The sequence below is a fragment of the Myiozetetes cayanensis genome, unplaced genomic scaffold, assembly GCF_022539395.1.
Source record: "Myiozetetes cayanensis isolate MyiCay16 unplaced genomic scaffold, myiCay2020 scf4, whole genome shotgun sequence".
Lineage (NCBI taxonomy): Eukaryota > Metazoa > Chordata > Aves > Passeriformes > Tyrannidae > Myiozetetes > Myiozetetes cayanensis.
In genome coordinates this window covers 53078336-53100268 of record NW_026087631.1, presented here as the reverse complement: position 1 = coordinate 53100268, position 21933 = coordinate 53078336, and the positions used below count along the sequence as shown (strand labels likewise).

General features: G+C 39.4%; 1 protein-coding gene across 1 annotated transcript in view; it reads left to right on the top strand.

Moving 5' to 3' along the window:
* Nucleotides 1-21933, top strand: part of PTCD2 (pentatricopeptide repeat domain 2) — a 101390-nt gene that overhangs the window by 17672 nt on the left and 61785 nt on the right. The gene's annotated exons all lie outside the window — the stretch shown is intronic.

Sequence of the window (21933 nt, the reverse complement as noted above, 5' to 3'; positions counted from 1 at the left end):
CTGAGTTACTAGGTAGTTCTTTTGGAGACAGCCTCAGACAAAAGGATCCGCCCTATGTTATTGCAGCTTATAGTAAGTTTTTATCAATTATGAACCTTGAAATAAAAGAGAATTCAACGTTCTAAATTCAGTAACAGAGGGGGGGGTTCTTAACCATCTGGGAGAAAAACAAGACATTTACATTTCAAAGTGAATTGCTACATTTTTTTCTCTAGGTTTCACTACAAGAGATTTTGTAGGAAGTGCTGCTTAAAATGTTATGTAGTAAGTAACTCAGATGAGGATCTGAGGCCTCTTTTGGGACCTCTTTTGTGGAAAAGGATTACTCCTTATCATATTCAAATGTTCTTCCTCCAATAAAACACAGCTGATCTTTCTGCATGTCCTTGCACCCCAGCAGCTTTTTGGAACAGTGATCCAGGAGACAGCAGGTGGCGTTTCTTGACCATACTTCGCTGCCAGTGTTATTTCCAAGGATGAACTTGCCTGCTGTGTCACTTATGTAGAGGCAGGGCAGAATGAGTGGTTTGCCCTGTGTTTAATGCATGCCATGTTGAAGTGGAAAACCAAGGCAACAGTCGGCTGCCTCAAGTGGTTGGCGATGGCTGGTGATGACTGCAAACCTGGAGAGTTACAGCACTTAATTTGAAACTTACTACGTTTATTGAAACAACTCATCTTTGTTAATGATTACAATACATTTTTTACAGTATTCTGTAGAAGTACTAATTAATGACCTAAAAGACAGGGTGTTGATGTTTCTTCTTGTGCACCAATGTTAGTTATAAAGGCTATACCTTTTAAGACAAAGTTGGGCACTGACTTGAATTGTAAAAGCATTCATTTTTACATTCAGATGGGATTTGGATTTTGTGCAGTCTCTAAAGGCCTGACATTTCTCTGCTGTAGGCGCTTCTGCTTTTCTCCATGAGTTAATAGTTAGTTCTTCATATTTCTTTCCACAAATATCCTGAGTCTTGGTGAGGAAGGATCACTTTCTTTGTGCTTCTCCTAAGTTAATTTTCTGCTTCAAAACAATAAAAGTGAAGGTGAAAGGCTTAGTCATTGCAGGAGAGCTCAGGAATACTTCCAGGCCTTAAGAAGAGTTTTCATTTATTTAATGAACCTTTCTACAGAAGTTTAAGTAATGTGAAACAAAGACTGGTTAGAAGTTTGCGGCAGTATGGAAAATAGAGAGACCTACAGAATATAGCTGTGCAAATTTCCAAATCATATGACAATCACATGCTCACAAATAGTCACGATGAGAGCTAGTCTGGCTAATTCTACCTTTCAGACTGGAAACCACTGAATTTATCTAGACATGGTATAATAAGAAGAAGATGGTCCTGGGAATCAGCAATGATCCTGTACACAGCCCACATGGGCATGAATAGTCTTTTCAACAGGACCTGTGGTATGTGGTCAAATATAATTCTTTATTCGGTGGGATAAGATCAACGCTGTGTTGCTACTGCAATTCTTCTAGACAGAACTGGGGTCCTCAGTCTTCAGCTCAAATATTCAGTTGCATGATTATCCATTTAGACCCAGAATTATTTCTCCTTTTCTGGTTCATTTGAAATGATAGTCCTCCCGTTATTTCAGCTTGAAATGCTGGTACAGAGTTTTCAGACAGCTGACTGTGAAGACTATCAGTCTTTTGAAACTTCATGGTTTACCAGAGTAAAGGGAAACGTACATCTCAGATGAACTTTGTCTCACCATATCAGTAAGAACAGGCCATTAGAGAAATGGTCTTCATGTTTCTTGCCATTTTTGAAGTAATTTAAGAGGTCATCTCCTTTCCACATACAATATCAAAGCAGACAATGATGTGCACTGGCACCGTTTCACCAGCAGGCCACTCTAGTTTTCTTGACAAAAAAAGCACAGCTCTTATGTTTAAATAATAACCACTACCTTCAGGAATAAGAAGAAAAAGGTGTGCTCACTGCTTTCAAACCTTTGACCTAGCTGCTTGGGCTGATAGTATCATTGAACAGGCAATGTGACACTTGTTTACCTGGAACTGCTGTGACTCTCTGTTCCTGGACTCACAATGTGCTCGCAGCAACCTGCCCCTGTATCCAATCCAGCACCTGGTCCAAAAGAGAAATTGTCCTCTTATTTCACATTAGAGGCGCTTGTTTCTAGGCTTTGTGTTCTAGGTAGACTGGGAGAGGAACTTTTCAAGTCCAGTTTTCCTAACTTGTAAGCTAGTTGTTGTTTTCAGTTTCAAAGCAGTTAAGGGAAGTTTATGGGGTCTCAGTCCCATTGACCCATGTAAGATGCTTGAAGAAAGATTAAAGCCTCAACCATATCCAGCAGAAACTGCAAATCAAAATGAAATAGAAAATTACCCACCTCCAGTTGTGTCTGATTTGTAATTCAGGCTAGCAGATTATCACATTTACTTTAGGAACAGGACATGTCTTGTAGCAGGAGATTTGGCTACACTAATCTCAATGGAAAATTTTATGAAAGAATAATGGAAAAGGTAACTTAATAGTAACATTTGGAACAACTGAGAGAATGCAGCGAAAATTGCCAAGTGTGATGGTTAACCCCAGTCAGCAACCAAGTACTGCACAGCCACTTGATCACTCCCCCACCTGTGGGATCGAGGAGAGAATCAGAAGGGTAAAAGCCAGAAAAAAGTCCTGGGTTGAGATAAAGGCAGTTTAATGGGAAAGCAAAAGCAAAACAGGAATCCATTCACTGCTTCCCACTGGCAAGGAATGCCATGACAGTTCTCTAAGAGAGCAGGGTGCCATCAAGCATAATGGTTACTGGAGAAGACAAATGGCATCACCCCAAGTGTCCACCCACTCCTCCTTCTTCTCCCCCCTTTATACACTGAGCATGATGTCATATGGTCTGGAATATCCCTTTAGTCAGTCTGGGTTGCCTATCCCAGCTGTGTCTCCTCCCACCCTCTCATGCACCCTCAGCCTCCTCACCACTGTGGCAGTATGAAAAGCAGAAAAGGTCTTGGCTCTTTCTAAGCATTGCTCAGCAATAACAAAAACATCTCTATATTATCAACACTGTCTTCATCACAAATTCAAAACACAGCCCAATACTAGCAAAAACCAGCACACCAAGTAACAACTGCCTGGTAATTATTTCATCTATAACTACTTACAAGTACTGTTACATTTATTTCAGCTTTCTGATAATAAATGGACCTTGCTCTGGATGGTAGGATTTTAGTGGTGGGGGTATTTTTGCTAACTTAAATGTTAGAGAGTGGTTTCAGCCATGTGGTGCAGAACTGGAGACAGAGTGTCCAGCATAACTTGTTAGAACAGGAAAGGGAATCGGTTCACAAATTCACTTTACGTAATTACAAAAGTCCTAAGAATGGTTAAGCATGAGCAAAATAGTTTGAGAAACTTCTCATCCTCCTTCTGTATAGTACCATCACTTGGGGAGGGGTAAAGGGAAGGGGGGGGGAAAGGAGAAATAAAAGGCAGAGACATCGTTGAGAACTTCTTCTTTATGTTTGAAACTTTATCAGTTCTCACATCAGAATGACAGAAAAGGAGAACTGTGATGGAGAAAGGATGATACATCTACAAAATTGCTGTAGTGGTTAAGTACTTTCAGGGGAAATTCAGACCACAAAATTTGCTCTGCTGCACTTTTACTACCCTTTGGAAGAGTTTAAGATCTGTAAGCTTTGGCAAGTAAAAGCTTTAAAAAATTCCTCACAAGATGCTAAGACAAGTGTGTGCTTGAATTTAGAAAAGAGCCTTTGGTGGCTGTAGCCCTAATGCAGCTCTTTGTGGTCAGTCACACAGATGAAAACATCAGCACATCAAATTTCAGGCCTGAAAGTTTACACCATATGCATTTTTTCATGGGCTCAGCTGGTCAGACTGCAAGGCATTTCTCCCTTAAGATGCCATGTATCTTTATCTGCTGTGGGTTTCCAGACAAAGTAGTTTACTATCTTGAAGAATGTGATGGAAAGTGCCTTTTCATATTTACATTGCCAAAGACAGTTTTGTATTTTTCTTGCTTTTACATGTGTTTGTAACCATGTTACAACAAGACATCTGTGTCTTGGATTGATTTTTTTTGTTGTTTCTTGCAAGGTAATCACAGAACTGTAGAGTAACTTGCAATGGAAGTTTTCTGGAGGTCATCGTGTCCCACCCCTCATTATATATCAGCAGAGAATAGCACTGAAACATTGTCAGAGAAAGGAAATTAAAATCCTGGCCTGTGCAACTGTAGCCATATGAGTCAATAGCCAATTTGAAGTCCCATTTATTCCATTAATGTTCTTTTTACATTTACACGAACTACTTTTAAATTTCTTTTTCTAAGAGTCAGAGTGTATGCGTAACTTCCTGAAGCAAGTCAGGACTTCCCAAGTCAGTTACTTAATGGAGTGGTTATATAGTTAGCCCATTTTTTCCTCTCAGTCCTAGAGGTGGGGGTGTTAGTGATGTTTTTCCCAAAGATACTTGTCTAAAGAGCTCTTGCCAAATCATGATGACACATCTAGAAATGTCCAGATCAAGGAAAGACTTTTCACACTGCCAAAATAGCAGCAATAAGAAGCAATATCCCAGTATGGCTTGGATTATTCCTGTGTGAGAATGTGTTGTGTCTAAGGCTTATAAACAATACTGGACTTGCTGTACTGCCTCTTCTCCTTCACTCAGGTTTCGATGTCCAAATAACAAGATGTTTTGTCCCCACATCTGAGCAGTCAGATGTTTTCTCTGATCCCAAGGTGACAGGTTTCTTCTCTCTTTTGCTCACATATAAAGCCAGGTGTGATATTTTTTTTCCTCCATTGTGTTCTGCTCGGTCCTGTTCCTTCCCTGTAACTTAGTGAAAAGTCTAACACTGTGCTCAATTTGCCAATTATCATGTATGTTATTATAGCATTTTAATATATATTAGCATCATTTAGGCATTATTATAGCTTGCATAAATGCTTAGTCTTCCTGTTAGCTGCAGGGAATAATTTACCCATGTGGTTTTTGTCTTAAATATTCAGGATCATTCTTATAGTGAGTCAGGCCATTAGTGTGAGTTTTAGCAAGACTACTCATGTAATTAGTCTAGACATTTATGTAGGCAGCCTGGGAGCTGCAAGTTAGAGTAATACTGTGTTGTTCTTCCATCTGTTTTCTTAATATATCCATCCTTAAACTTGCAAGTTCAGAAAGGAGACCTGTGAAAATAGAGTGTTGGGGAAGAGGAAGCAAAACCTGCTTCTTCATGTCAAAAGAAAACCACGCCATTGGGTGTTTTTACTTCATCAGGGCTGGTTTCCTATCTTGGATGTGGTCACAATACATATGCCGATGATGTTTCTCATCTGCTTCAACACCTGTGATACCCTGTCAAATAGCCCAATATGCTTCCAATAAATATACTTTTTAAAAGAAAACACGTAGAAAATTATGGAATGCTGAATAATTGAATCAGTTCCACTATGCAATACAATACCTTAGAAAATTTCCTGTGGATGTTGTGAGGGACTGCCATGTCTCTCTGATGCTGAGCACAGGAAGAATATGCTCAATATACTGCTGTGACCATAACCAATAACTCACATGAGAACTGAAATCTCTTTATTGGGACTACCTGAGGTAATTCAGCCATCCTGATTCCTCAGTTTCCAAACAGAAAGACGGAGGGTCTGAGAAGGAACATTTATGTGATGGAAATTATTCCATGTATTTTAGCAACAATTATGTATTTATAGCCAAGCTTTTGATGTCTACCTGAGTTTTTAAGAGCTCATCTCTGGACATTTAGAAACAGAATTTCAGACACTGTTTCACATAGATTTTCTGGGGTGTCTGGCAGCTCAGAAAATAAAACAACAGAAGGTGTCCCAAAAATGAGGCACCTCAGACTGGAAGCCTTTTGTAAAAGTGTTGTTGACAGTTTTGGCTGGAAGTTATATGGGGTATCTTGGTGTCTTCCTGCTGTGAAATGAATTATTAGCTCCTGGCAGTCAAGTCACATGCCATCTGTAAGTGTTCTTAACCAAATTATTTTACTATGTAAGCTCTTCTTTGTGCCAGAAATAGAGGTGTAGAAGGATGATGGAACGTGATCTGATCTTGAATTTTTCCTGCATGCCTCCTGAAATCTTGGCAGTTAACCTGAAAACTTCCATAAAACATACCATATCCTGAAACAGAACTAATTTGGTGTTACAATACCTCAGTAGACTTCATTCAGATACGTGAAGCCCCTGGGTTTCTGTAGAAACTCCAGAAAATATGGAAGCCAGACCTCCACTAGAATAAGTTGTGCTACTTTGCTTCGTCTGAGCTCTGATTACTTCTACTGTTGGAGGATTTTCCATTGGATTCCTACACCAAGAACCCAGTCTGTAGACCTTGTAAATGTGGTTTAAGGCCAGCTCAGTGAATGTAATTGTTTAAACAATACAGAGAACCTTATTGATTGAGAATGTTTCCTGTTTCCCTAGATGACCTTAAGGGTAAAAATGAAAGTATAAAACTGAGAATATCAGACATTTTTTAAAAGAGACAGATTCAGTCCAGAAGTGTAGAAAAACCCACAGTAGATTCACAATGTATTGCACAAAGCTATTGTTGGCATTGTCTAATTTAACTTATTTTCTTCATTGTGTAAGTGAATAAATCCCAAATTTTTTGTAAGATTTATACCTCATTGTTGGCAAGGTTATTTTGGAATGCTCTGACCTGCAAGGAAGCAGTTCTTCCGGTACTGATCTTTATCTGTGCACAATTTTCTCTTTCTCACCTGCCTTAGGCTTTGCCAGGTAAGAGAGGAGGCAGAGACTTTTACCTTTGCTATAGACAGATCTTTCTTTGTGCATCTCACAACTGCAACTGCTGCTGCTGCCTGTAGCTGCAGCCATTCTTGATTGTTTCTTGTTTCTTTACATTTATGGAAAAAACTGAGACTCTGAATTCACCATTTTTATAGCAAAATGGTGCTAAAGATGTCTTGCTAAATCTGAACCCTCCTATTTCTTTTTCTGTGAAGGTAGGGTGAGACTGTAATTAAGCTTGCTGATGGATTCAAATGTTCAAAAACTGGTAAAGCCAAAGGTCCTAGGGCTGAGAAAAGAAAATGTTCTGCTTGCGTACTCCACTGAAGCTTGCTGGTGCTTTGTGCACTTCCTCTTGTTAATGATAAATGTGATACTGCTCTTCTGGCATAGAACAACCTTTTGTGTGCATAAGCTTTACATTGTAGTGTTAGGCTGTAAATTTCAGCAGCATGGACAGAAACTGGGCAAATCCACAGAACGGTATTTTACTGTTTCATGGGACCAGATAGGTGCATGTGCACTTTGAAGCATGGATGAAATAATGTGAGATCAGCTCACATTACAAAGCATTTACAGCTGGAATCAGAACTGACCATACAGATATCATCATACTGAATTAGCAACAGCAGAAGACAAATGAAGGCAAGACAAAGCAAGAACTCTCCAGGTGTTGCAAGAAGAGCTATATTTCAAAATTCTGTATGTCAACTATAGAGTGACCAGTTTGAGCAGACTCTACCAACAAAGAAGAAACATTCTTCAACTGGGAACCTAGACCGGTAGTGCTAGTTATGCTGACTATTCCACAGAAAAAGATCTATTCATCTACTGAAGAAAATGTTAAGTGTATATATTTTATATATATATATATATATATAAAAACCCAGGAAACAATGTTTCATCTGGGAAATAGTTACTTAATATTTACTGAGTCCATTGTGTGACACATAAATAAAATTAATTCTTTACATAATGTGGATATAAAGAAGTATAGAGTTAATGTTTCTGAAGTATTAGGGGGGCAACTGCAAGTTTGCCATGGACCTGGTAAGCACTGTTAGTGCTTAAGTCCAACTACTTGCCTTATTTAGGTATTTTCAACATGGTTCTGCCCTGTGTTCAACACCTGCACAACAAAATTGCTGTTACGGATTCTTTGCAAGTAAATATGACTTTTGATTTGTATTACATACCTGCTGAATTCTGTACTGCACTTGCTGATAGAACAGGCACCAGCTGACTACAGTGAATTTACATGTACTTAGAAGATGCTCTGCTTAAACTCCACCACTGCTTTTGCAACTTCATCTGGCTATGACCTTAGTTTCAGCTATCAGAAGACATAACATTGAGGAACACCTTCTTGCGTAAAAGCTTTTATTCACAAAATAAAATTTGTCTTATTGTGACACTAATATGGTAAAAATATGCCCTCTATCATTTCCAGTATGGGATGCTAAGTTCTCTTAAGAACTTCACAAACTATAATTCTATCAAAGTGACAGCATTTTTGGAATAGTTTCAAGCAGTAATGGAAATACAGAATAATGCTAAAAGTTATTTATATATGGTTTTAAAGGTGGCCTAGGGGGTTACAGTGGACTTCAGCCATCCACCTCTACACATAAAAGAACAGTTACAATAATGTTGTGGTTAAGGATATTTTCTAGTCTTTACACAGTACACACATTACCAAATTGCTAAATTTTAAAAAAAATAAATCTCATCATAGGTACTAAGGATGATGGACTTTTCTATTCTGAATACCTTATACTGTTTTGTATTAATGCCCTATGTTTGGTGTCCATGGCTCTCTGTAGGCAGAAGTCTACTGTTAACTGAGCAATATTATATCTAGAAAAACTCCTAAAATGTCTGAAAAATACCCACATGCTACACAAACACATTTCAGTGAATGCAGCTGAAACTTAGCTTCACTAAATGTAGTCAGGAAAGTCAGATTTACCTGTTCCCTCTCCTTGTCTCTGCAGCAAGACTAAAAATAGACCACAGTTAACAAAGTTTCATCACTGAAAGAGTTATGTTCCACATACTCTCTCTGAGATCTTACATCATGGTATGAAAATGTTATTTTTCCAACCTATTTAAGATGCTCAGCTATGAAGAGAGGTGTCATGTGAAATCTACAGTTTGTCTAGATAGATACTGGTGTCCTCCCATACATTTGCTGTAGGGTTGACTAGAGATGCTTTAGACTCCACAACAAAAATCTTAACCATTCCAATCAGTTCCTACCAATAATTTGAAAAAAAGTTTCTGTAACTTGTCCTCTTAAAATTACTTGTCTGCTGTATGTGATTGGAGGGAAGGCGATTTCCCTGAGAAAAAGCTATGCAAAATAAATAGTCATCCTTTACTGATTAAGAGTCAAACAGACACTAAGACACATTGACTGACTATTTCTACATGCTAAGTCATTTATTATTAATGCACTTTTCCAATATACATTAATGTAATTTCCTTTACAAGTTGCACACTGTGGATCTTCTTACTTTGCTATATGGGAAAACAATAGCAGGAAGGAGAAATATGTGTGTATTATTTAAACTGAGGAAGGGACAGGTGCAAAAGTAAGTGATTTTTAGTTGAATAGCACAAAATGTTTACATTAATTCAAAAGAGAACTACTTAGATATGTGTTAATAAGGTGTTTGCAAGAACTGATGTCATACAAGGATAATGGTACAGGAGCTATTATTCTAATACTCTTTCTGCAAGGTACAAGGAGGCAAGAACAACATCCTGAGAAAGAATGCCATGGAGATTTGTTAGAGCATATCAGGAATTTACAAGGTCACATGGACCTTGGAGATATCACACAACAATATTAACATTTGTAGGTCTGTGTGGCTCTCCTTCATTATAGGGATTTATAAGGAAACAAATGGACTATCCACACCTTTGATGTGTTTATAATAATAATAATAGTGGCAGTAGAAGTTTATAATGCGTATTCAAACATATACTTGAAACATTTATTTGAATAGTTGCAACAAAACTTTCAGTAGTGGCTTGATATCAGACTTAGGGTGATATCATTTTTAGAGTGACTTGGGGCATTATATAAAGGGTACATACGTGTCGTTAGTTCTATCTTTGCTTTTAAATAACAGGATTTAATTTTCTACTAGGTTCCAGGGACTCACCACACCTACCCTCAGCTGACAGATTGGAAATATCTTCTGGCTAAACTGGTTTTCATGGGAAAACTAAATTTTTTTATTACTTTCCCCTCAAGGATTTTGTGTCTTCTATGAAGAAAAATCAACCTTTGTTTTTGACAAATAGGGGGATTCATAAAAATCAGCAAAGGCTTTCATTGAGGTTGAAGTTTATCATATTTCAACTGAAATTAAAGACCTGTTTTCTGAATAGTGTCTTTGCAAAGTATTGCTTATTAGCAATGAATAAACAACGTCTTTTATCACACATCTTGGCTCTGCAAGCACAAAACAAAATTTTCTTTACTTTTCAGTAAAAAGTATACTTCTGCTCTCTCTCAGAGGAGGAGAGTACATAGTGCCTTCTCAGAGACTTCAGACAGCCAGAGATCCTAGCCAGTAAAGAAGAAGAGCATTCTGGTTGAAAAATATGTCTCAACAGCAACTGTGTTGTACCAACTAGCAGGAGTCATAACACAGTTCAGGTCTCTTTCATGGGCTTCTGTTCCTCCTTTCACTCTTTTGACATGATTTTTGAGTTTTCAAACAGTACTGTGTCAAATGGACAACAGAAACCAGAAGCTTTAACCAAATACAAATAGCAAGATCAAAACTGTAAAAGAAATTACAATACCTGGACAAAAAACAATAAATCAAAATTAATCTTTAGCAGCTCAAAGGTCACTACCACTAAACCTACTGGTTCCTAATATGAGGTGATTGCATCACAGTTTACAAGGCTTTTGACATTATCTCACATAGTATCCTAGTACCCAAGTTGGTGAGCTAGAGATGGGATATGCAGATGGTCTAATAGGTGGAAAATTGGCAGGATTGCAGGATTCAAGGGTTTGTGTGACCATGAGTATGAAGTCCAAGTGTTCACTGGTTACTCAGTGTGCCCCTCAGAAAACCAGTACTGGAACCCATACTGCTTAACATCTCTGCTAATGACCTGGATGATAGGAAGCTCACCCTCAGCAAGCCTGACAGTGATATCTAGACAGGGAACAGTAGATATGGTGAAGGACATGCTGAGAGGAAGCTGAAATTCTCAACAGGCTATAGAAATAAGGTGTCAGGAGCCTCAGCACATTTAACAAGGGCAAGTGCAAAGTCCTGGTAGAGAATAATCTCCTGCAACTCTATAGAGAGAGTGGAATAAGTGGTTGGAAATTAACTTTGCAGAGTGTTTTTTAGTGCTGTCTGCAACTGCGTCATGGGAAGACGTGAGGCATTTGCAGACAGAACCAGAGCCAAATCCTTCCTGGAAGTGCAGTGACAGGACTGGAGAGAACAGGCACAAATCAGAATACAGGAATAAGAAACAATTTTGTTGGATAATTACAATTGCACTGGAACAGATTTCCCTGAGAGACAGTGGAGTCTTCATCCTTGGGAGATACTCAGAACTCAATTGATCAACATCCTCAATCACCTGATCTAGTTGGATCCATTTTGAACAAAATGTTGGACTAGATGACCTCCAGAGGTCCCTTTCAACCTCACTTACTGGGTGATTCTCCAGTTCTATAAATACCGTGTCCTCTTCAGCTGCTGAAGTTATGAATACAACAAACCTTTATTCTTTGTCAGTCAGACAACTAGTAGTTTCCGTGGTAACAAAGGGAATTCCTATTTCTCAATTTTTCCTGCTTATTAGATTAATTACCATACTTTAAGAAGACCTAACTTATGGTGAAGGAATTCCTGCTTACTACAGGGTTATTTTTTTTTTCTCCATGCAGTTACTTTATCAGATGAGGATTTTGGAAGACAGTGTTCAGTAGATTGTCTGCACAGACACTGTTAGTGCCAGTAAAAGGTGGAGAGACATTTTACCACCTACATGTTGCTTATTGCACAAAAGTAGATAGAGAAAAGGAAACTATTATCCTCTGTTTTACAAAAGTCTCATTAACAGCCTCCCATGTAAGAACAACCTAATATTAAATGAGTTATTCCTGGTTTATAGCATAAGAAGGCAATCCAGTTATATTCCTGGATTCAAAGGTACTAATAAAAATCAACAGATAATTAAAAGTTTTACATTACTTGCTTTTTAGAGGAGTAAATAGGCTTTAAATATCTATCAAAATCTCTTATTCCATTTCTCTTATTATATGATGCTTTTAAAGTGATTTAGAAGCTCAGTTTCAGCAGTGTCTGCTGTGCTGTGAAAGCAAGGCTTCAGTAATTGCTATTTACCCTAATAGTTCTCAGATTACATCCCACATAGTTGCAGAAAGGGAAACATCAGCTCTATTTACAATGTCAAGAAAGACAACATTTTTTTTCTTAAGCTTTCATCTTGTTTGCTCCCTTAAAAGCACTAAAAATGAATAGAAAAGAATTTCCTGGGGAAAACTCTGAAACACTTAGATAAAATAGAAGGAAATGACAGTGAAAGAGAATGACAGGCCTGTGTGTCATGGATGGGGGTGGGAGACTTCAAATTATGAAGCAGAGGGTAAGAAGCAAAGTGTTTCTTCATAGTCAGTGGCTAAGAAGTCATGACATTATTAATCATTTGTATAGGACAAGAAATGTGCATGGCTCTGTACTTTGAAAGATAAACAAATAGAAGGATCTGCCACAGATTTACATTTTAAAGGAAGGGGAAAAGCCAAAGGAACACAGTACTGCACATGTAACCATCACAGCTTTCAAGTTTTAGAGAACAGTTAAAGTTTTTATAAGGTCAGGAAAACTGAAAACTCCTTTCTGGGTAACTCCTGTCAGAAAAAGCTGTTTCAAATCAACCTATTTCTGTCCTGCAAAGCTGTACTGATTTCAGTGAAAATTTCTGCTGTCAGAAAGGGTTTTAAATCGGGAAAGATTCAGGTGACATTTTGAAATCTATTCTGAAACAAAAATATTACTTGATGTCATTAGATGATATTACATAAATAACATGAGTTGTTAATGCTTCTAGGCACCTGATAGGGACTGACTGTTCATTTGCTAGTGTAACATGTGACTTAGATTTGTTTTATACTGAAACATATTGGGAACGAGAAGCTGGTATATATGCTATAAACTTTAACCCAGGTGACTTGGCTGCTCACAAGGAAGTCAGTCTTCTTGCACAGCCAGTAGAGAAAGTGATGTGTGTGTGTGTGTTTTCTCTGATAGTGCATCACAAGAACTGAGAGAGTAGATTTGGAGGCTGAGACAATTACTGCTCTCCGTTTGCTAAAAGGAGATCCTAGAAGAGCTCCAGTTCAGAAAGCATTTTTCTAAAGCAATGTTTCATATTACTCTTCAGTGACATTATCAGTAAAACAAATATCAAATTGCCACTCTCATTAAAGTGGATTTCAGATGGCTTTAGGACCAACAAACCAGCTTGCCCATGTCCCTTTCCCACTGATGAATTAGCTAACTCTCCTATTTGATTCCCAAAATGGGCTAGCTAGGGATATGGCACACTTCCAAGCAGCAAGGCATTTACTAAATCACAGTGTTCTTGAGTCACATCTGAAAACCACTGCTGCTAAGAGCAATTTTGGCAGAGAGATAGCATTGTTATACCTTCTGTTTTGTATATCATCAGCTGGAGTAATTTTTCAGGACAATGCTCAATGTCTATTACATACTGCTTCAAGCATGTCAGTATGTATTAATATTACACTGACCAGACATATTTCATTTCATGGAAGGAGTCAGGGAAGTTTAGACATAAAATGTGACCTTCAGAGTTGTGAAACAAAAGTAATTATAAAAAGTGCTAAGATAAGCTACATTTAACTTTTTTGTGTACTGTTTTTAAGAACTGAATTTTTATGTAGTTTAATTCAAATTCAAGGAGAACTTAATCAAATCAAATTTGCAGTACCTTAGCACTTAATAATCTAAATCTGTAAGAATGTTCCACTTTACATGCATACTTCTTTATAGTTCAAAACAATTTTTCAATTTCTGTCACATTGGCAACCTGCCATTTGAATTCCTGCATTGGTTTTCTTTTAGTGAATACAACACTTCTTGGTTGGAAGAAAATTATTCAATACCCTTTTATTTAGCAGCAAATGAAAGAGTAAAAACTGCTACCCAAGTCACAGATAAGTGAGGTCCTGAGGAAAGCCTGGAGTGTGCCACGCAAAAAGCTTTCGCCGAGACATTCTGCAAACACCGACTAGATCATAAGGGTGCATTTGTGTGAGTATGACAAGAACTTAACAAAAATGCAGTCAAAAAAGAGCCAGTGGCAGCCAAGGAAGTACCAGAAATATGCATAGTCCCGGAAAAAAATCCAGAGTGGGAGAGAATGTTCTAATTTTGGCCAGAATACTGGCTTAAAACAGATTTGATTTTCTGAACAAAGAAACCGTTGCCTGTTGTGTGTCCCTACTGTGTTCAAAGAGAGAGAGTTTTTTTGTACTTTCTTTGTAAACAGAGCAACACACACCTCAAATCACAAACTTCCAGTTTTAACGTGCTTTACCTAAAAGTTCATAGCTGAAAGCAGAATTATATGCCTCAGGATACTTGATATTTGATTCAAAGCTACTGTTTTTTAAAACCCACTGCATTTGCAAACTCTGCTCCTCAGTTCCGTTTACAGAGTTACAAGTGAATATTTCTCTCAGGCAGAAGAAAATGGGCAATTCAAGAATCTAAACAAAAATTGTGTTTTTTCCCTATGCATAGTGTGTATTGACATAAATAGCAGAAAAAGTCACTAAATCTTTCTCTCCCTGTGCTACTGCCTGGTGAGGCCGAGCACACCTCCAGAATCATAGAATTACCTGTATTGGAAAAGACCTTTAAGATCACTGAGTTATAACGTTGTCTAGTGCACCACTAAAATATGTTCCTCCTGAAGTGCTGTGTCTGCATGTCTTCTAAATACTTCCAGAAATGGTGACTCAACCACTTTCTGGGCAGACTGGTCCATGCTTGACCTAACCCTAACCCTAACCCTAACCCTAACCCTAGCCCTAACCCTAACCCTAGCCCTAACCCTAACCCTAACCCTTTCTCTAAAGAAATTTTTCCTAATATCCAAGGTAAACCTCCTCTGGAGCAACTTGTGTACACTTTCCCTTGTCCCATTGCTTTTTACGAGTGGGGAGAGACCAACTCCTTTCAGGTAGTTGCAGAAAGTGATGAGGTCTCTCTTAAGCCTCCTTTTCTCCAGGCTAAACAACCCCAGCTCCCTGGTTGCAGAACTTGTGCTGCAGACCTTTCACCAGCTTTGTTGTCCTTCTCTGGACTTACTCCAGCACCTCAGTGTTTTTCTTTAAGTGAGGGGCCCAAAACTGAAAACAGGATTCAAGGTGGGGCCTCACCAGTGCCGAGGACGCAGGAACGATCACTGCCCTGGTCCTGCTGGCCACACTATTGCTGATACAGGACAGGATGCCACTGGCCTTCTTGGCCACCTGGGCACACTGTTGGATCATGTTCAGCTACTGTTTAACCTACACCCCCAGATCCTTTTCCAATGGACAGCTTTCCAGTCACTCTGTCCCCAGCCTGTAATGCTGCTTGGGGTTATCACGACTCAAGTGCAGGACCCAGAACTTGGTCTTTTTTGAACTTCATTCCATTGGCCTTGTCACATTGATCCAGCCTGTCCAGATACCTCTGTAGAGCCTTTCTACCCTCCAACAGATCAACACTCCTACTTGATTTGGAGTCATCTGCAAATTAACTGAGGAGATGGCTAACACAAAGTCTTCATTCCTGGAGGTAGCTCACTGGGTGCTGGCCCAGGCTATTTTCAGACTGTGAACATACATCCTACTCTGCAACACAGCAGCTTTGTGAAAGTGAACTTGAGTTCTTGCCTGAACTCACCTCTAAGTCTTGGGGGAAACTAGTGGAAATGATCAGCAAGAGGTAAAAGATGCTCATGGGCACTTGACTCAAAAACACCCTGGTCACAATGATGAAGAGGCTTGGATGGGATGTTATTCAGCCAAAAACCTGCTGTTCTTCTATGAATACTTCTACTTTATTCCTGTTGTGGATTTCTTATCTCTCTGGCTTAGACAAATACATTGTACACTACAGAGACCATAGCTTTGTATTATAAACTTCAAATGATTTTAATTTCCCTGATCATCTTCACAAAATCACAGAATCACAGAATCAACTAGGTTAGAAAAGACCTCTGAGGTCCAACATATGACTAACACCACCTCATATGCTAGATCACAGCACTAAGTGCCACATCCAATCTCTTCTTAAATACCTCCACCACCACTCTGGGCAGCCCATTCCAGTGCCCAAGCACCCTTTCTCTGACAAACTTCTTCCTAACATCTAACATCTAACCTAAACCTCACCTGGTGCAGCTTAAGACTGTGCCCACTTAGCCTACTGGTGGTTGCCTGGGAGAAGAGACTGAACCCCACCTGGCTACAACTTCCTCTCAGGGAGTTGTAGAGAGTGATGAGGTCACCCCTGAGTCTCCTCTTCTCCAGGCTAAACAACCACAGCTCCCTCAGCCTCTCCTCACAGGACTTGTGCTCCAGTCTCTTCACCAGCCTTGTTGCCCTTCTTTGACACACTCCAGCAGCTCAATATCCTTCCTGAACTGAGGGGCCCAGAACTGGATGCAGCACTCAAGGTGTGGCCTCACCAGTGTCAAGTACAAGGAACAAATCACTCCCCTGGTCCTGCTACCCACACTATTCCTGATACAAACCAGGATGCCATTGGCCTTCTTGGCCACCTGGGCACACTGCTGGCTCATGTTCAGCTGCTGTCAGTCAGTACCCCTAGGGCCTTTTCTGCCTGGATGCTTTCAAGCCACTCTGCACTCAGCCTGTAGCACTGCAAGAGAGTGCTGTGGCCAAAGTGCAGGACACGGCACTTGGTCTTGCTAAACCCCATACTGCTGGAATTTCTTATCACTGATTTTGATTTCCAGTTGCTCAATTGAACAGTAAAAAATATACGAGTGTTATGGTGTAGACTTTAACAGAATATCTTTGGTTCAGTTGGAAACTAGAATAAAGGCTGCCCATACCTTTCCTGATGCTATTCCAAGCTTCTCCTTCCCCTTCAGACAAGGAGCTAAGGAAAGCCTTGTTCAAACACATGACTTACATAGACATCTTAGTGTTCTTGGAATAGATAATTCTTATAACTTGCTGTCTTCCAGAAAGAGCACTGTATATCAGCTCAAGTGACCAGAAACTGATTTGTGAGACTCATTGCAGGCTTCTTTTTTAATAGGATTAAGAGTTTCCATGAGGATGGAAAAGGAGAGGAAGAAAGTGATGTCATATAACCAATTTAACCAACCAGTGATAAAACCCTTTCTAATAGGTTCATATTCCTGACAGCAAGCTACATGCAATCAAACTCTGCAGTGGCACCTTAAATTCTTCTTTTGATTACCGCTTTTCATGGTCCATTTTTTGCCAGGGATTTCTGGACCACAAATTTATATGAGATTATGAGGTGTGACTCTCCATTTCAAGAACTTGCTTCTGTCTTTTTGGATTTGCCATGGGTAATGATGGTTTTTGCTGCTGGCTAGCACAATGAAGTCAAAGTAAAGCCTTGGGTCAAGACCCATATCTTTGCAGGGTCAAATTTTTCTTTATCCAGCTCAGCATCTTTGCGTGCACTGCTGCTCAGGCAGAAGGAGAAGGAAGTTTGCATGTCAGGAAGATTGCTTCCTATTGCAGCATGAATAGCCTAACTGGTAGCAAGTTGGCTGTATGCCATTAAAAATTGAACAGCCAAGTCAAACTGGGTCAGGTTTGCACTCTACCAGGATAATGCTGTCTAGCCAGCACAGGAGCATTTTCAGACCAGAGTCTGCTCAGCCATGGGAGTAGGAAGAGAGAGCAAAGGAAGTTTGGCTGTCAGAAACCTTATTTTATCTTCTATTGTAAATAGACAACTGGCAGCTGGTCAGGCATTCAAAGTTGAAAGGTCTAGTGGCACCTGTTTTAGGTACATCCCTTCCTCAGTTAGTGGGCTGAAAGCATAAGCCTCAGGCAGCAGTCTCAGCTGACAGCTAAAGCTGTTTTCCATTTGAATTGTAGGATGGACTGTGCTGATCTGTAAGCTCTGCCTGTATACCTTGCCTAAGGACAAACAGGTCAGGTTGATGTTGTCATTGCCACTGGATGAGGTAACCACTGCTCTGGTCATCAGGCCAAATCTGCTGCCTGTTAAAGGCAAGAGACAGACCTGAGATGCTGTTCAAGTGTTCTGAACTGTGTCCATGAAGTCTATTTTACTCTTAAATGTGTAACACTTAGTTTGTGGTAAAGCAAAAGTCAGTTCTGAAAGTCAGTTTGACTTTCCCATAGATCATGGTTTTAAAATTTACCGTTTTAAAAATAACATCAATAGGACATCAGAAGATAAGACTAAAACTTTCATTTAAAGATGGAAAGTACAATCACATCCATCACAAATAGGAAGCTACTATTTCTTTCACAGTGAACCTTAACATGCACAGCTGGAGCAGCATATTTGCATATAGAGCAGTTTTACTCTATATTTGTTCTTATAGTCTGACTAATGTAACCACCTACTGCTTCCCACTTGTCAAGAGGATGTGCCAGTAGCAGCTACCTAGAGGAAAGAATAAGCAAAAGGAAGAAAGAGCAGAAGGGAAAAAGTATTGCTAGAGAGGAGAGCTGATGGCACTGGAGGCGAATGATGCTATTCCTCCTCTCAGAAAGGAGAGCTCCATAACAGCTAAATGTATATCCTGAAAGGACATTATTCAGGTTGTAAAGTCAAACACCCAAAGGTTAGCAGAAATAAAGAAGGTGTGAGGAGATGGGTTTTCACCAGGCAAGGAGTCATTTGAAGTGCCCCCATCAGCATGGAAACAAGAGAGCTTATACACTCAGTAAGGGAGAGTTGTCAGTGGGAGCAGCAAGGTGGAGAGGGGCATTCAAGAGAGCTGCAGGGAAGAAGTCCAGTTTCCCCAGTGCTTGTAGCTAAAACTGAGCTTCTGGTATGTTTGTTTTACAGATGTTGGAAATCCATTAAAAAAAATATGAGAGAAGGAGCATAAGGACTGGATATCCTTGTCAGAATGGTTGCTGGAGGTGTTATGAAAAGGGCTTGTACACTGCAGTAATGAAGGACCTGAGAAAATGGAGGTAGAGCTAAGTTAAGGGAGAGGCCAGAAGAAGTAAAATACACAACTGTGTCTTGGTTATGACTGCATGTTTCTCCCCTGATTGAGCAATGGGGCTGGTTTCAACATAGCTGACTGCTCCTATGTCTGTTTATGCTCTCCTATAGGACACATTTCCTAAAACAATTCCAGCCAATGCACAGAGCAGGTCTGATCAAAACCTTATCTCTTGCATCCACTCACACTGAGCTTTGTGGCACAAATGGTGATGAAGCAGTGACTCATGGTAGTGATGACATACAGATGTACTCCTTCCTTGTACACCTTTTGCATCCTTTTTTCCGATTAGTGGGAGGCTGACTCCAGTCTTGCTGTGTGTCTCTGGGCAATCCCAGCCACTTTGCCCCTGGGAGCCATGGCATCTGTTTGAAGCTTGTCACCCTCCATCACAGTGGGGAAAAGTCTCACATCTCTCCTGTGAAACGTGCTGCAATGGCTTATACCCCACAAGACCAAGGTGGAAAGCTTTTGATCAGTAACCAGACTGTAAAATGGAGGAGACTCCTTAGCTACAGGGAATAGGGCTGCAGGCCAAGGGAGATATGGTTCCTCTGATGGCCCTACCTCCAGGCATTGTCCTGTGTAACTGAATCAGAAAGCAGCAGGAGGGTCAGAAATGGGAAAGTACAATATAGCAAAGAAAAAATGCAGTGTAAGTCCTGGAAAGCTACTCATTTAACTAAATGGTTTTAGAGGGCTTTCAGGTTTGTTCAGTGCAGGATAGCTTTCTACTTGCTGGGCAGGTGGCCTTGTCTTCAAAGTAGCTCTAAAATAAAAAAAATTTTAGAAATACTTAGTATACATTTGGAAAGCATTTAATATTGGTAAAATTACTTATTTTTTTAATCGACATAGATCTTCAAAACTATTATGTTGTCTTTCCCGGCTGCCCTGTTTTTTTTTTGCATGACTCATGGCAATTTGGGATGCAATTTTAGAGTGAAAAGTTAGAACACTTGAAAACAAAAAATCAAAATGGGGAAAATCTTCTGATGTACAGGCAATTATTGTTCTCTTTTAGGCAACAATTGAGGTGCTTGAGCTACAGAAAAGAGAAAGTAGCAGATAATTTTGGGCAAAGAGATCTTTAGCTGTGCAACAAATCCACATTTACATAACACAAGTGAGTCTAGGTTTGCTGACTATGTTGCTTTATAAAACTATTGGTTTTGGATGATATGAATAGGGTGAGACCACCCTTCATAACCTGATTGAAGGATTTTGTGGTTGCTGTCAATCCGAAGGTATTTCTTTTCATGTGTCTTTAAAGCAACTCACGTGTGGAAATTGGTGCATTATAAATATAATGTGGCTGACTAGACTGTTAATTTGTGAGATCTAAAAATAAAAGCGAGAGTACCAATCTTTGTCCACTACAAGTGAATCTGTATGTTCCCACTGTCCACTCACATAATCAGTCTGTAAGTTGAAAAGTGCAAACCCTGAAACATTTAAATGGGTTTTTTAAACTAATCTAAAACTGTTCAGATTTTCATCTTGCTTAGATGCAAGGACTAGTGTGCTGCACTCACAGTAATGGCTCTTGGAAATTATGTTGAGTGCACCTGGGTCTGTCATTCTCTCTGCTCGTCCATCACACTGGATTCTTTTTCCTTTCAAGCATTCAATAAAACAGGATGGAAATGGTTCTGCAGTAGTGTTCTCAGAGATCACCACGACCACTTAGTATCCCTGTAGAAAGGTAATCATGATCTATGCACTATAGTCCTAAAGAATTAATGAGAGGAAGTGAAATGAAAAGAGAAGAAACATAACAAACAAACAAACACACACAACCACCCACAAAATAAAAAAGCAGAAGAATAATAAAATAAAATTTGCTTTTTTGCCACTATCTGTTGAAAACACACGTAAATACTCATTTACCCTTACTCTCTCCTATGTGCATGATAGGATCTACACAAAAATTAGTTCTGCATGGAAGACTAAAAATGCAAAATTAAGGCTCTGGAATAAAATAAACCTGTGTGTGATTGTAAGAAACTGAGGAAACAGGTCAAACTATCAACTATACAGTTGTTAGACTTCTGCAATGGAGTAACTGACATGATGGAAATTAAAAGACCCTATGTTATCCAATAGGAATGAGTAGCTGAGTGATTTCATGCAGATATTGTATCTGCTAATACAAGTCTATTGACCTCACTGTTGAAATAGGGAGCGATAGTGTATGTTCTTATCGGATATTCATTAGTGAAATTGCTGTAGCTATTCAAAATGTTTCTGTCCCACAGCTGCATGTTATGGAAGAGTGTTGAACAGGCTGCACAAGCATACCTCACCCCCTTCAGAGTGAAATTAGGCAGGTTTGCTTAACCTGGGGATAATACATTTAAAATTAACTAACTGCACTGGAATGGGTGACATTTGTATGATCGTCTCTTATGATCCATTCTGCCAGCTGGCTGTGGGGTGACACCTCCCACAGAGTGGTGCTAACAAGCATGTATGAGCCAATGGGGTTGTGAGCAACTCCAGACATTTCTGTAGGAAATATTTCAGTGAAATCAATTTTACTGGTGTCTAGTCTTAATTTATTGTTCATGTGAAGTCTGTCTCATACAATCCTTTTGGACCTTGCAATGTAGTTACTCCCAGTTTAATAAAAATTTTCATTAGGGAACAGATTTAAATGTTTTCCATCTAAGTAAGATCATGTTTCTTTCTAGGATTCAGGCATTGTTTACAAGTGCATTTATCAACCTATATAATTTTGGACCTGTCTGATCTTGGTGCTGCTGTCATAGACTTTCAAGATAGATTGTACTAGGCATAATGCTGTTTCAATTTTAGTGAAA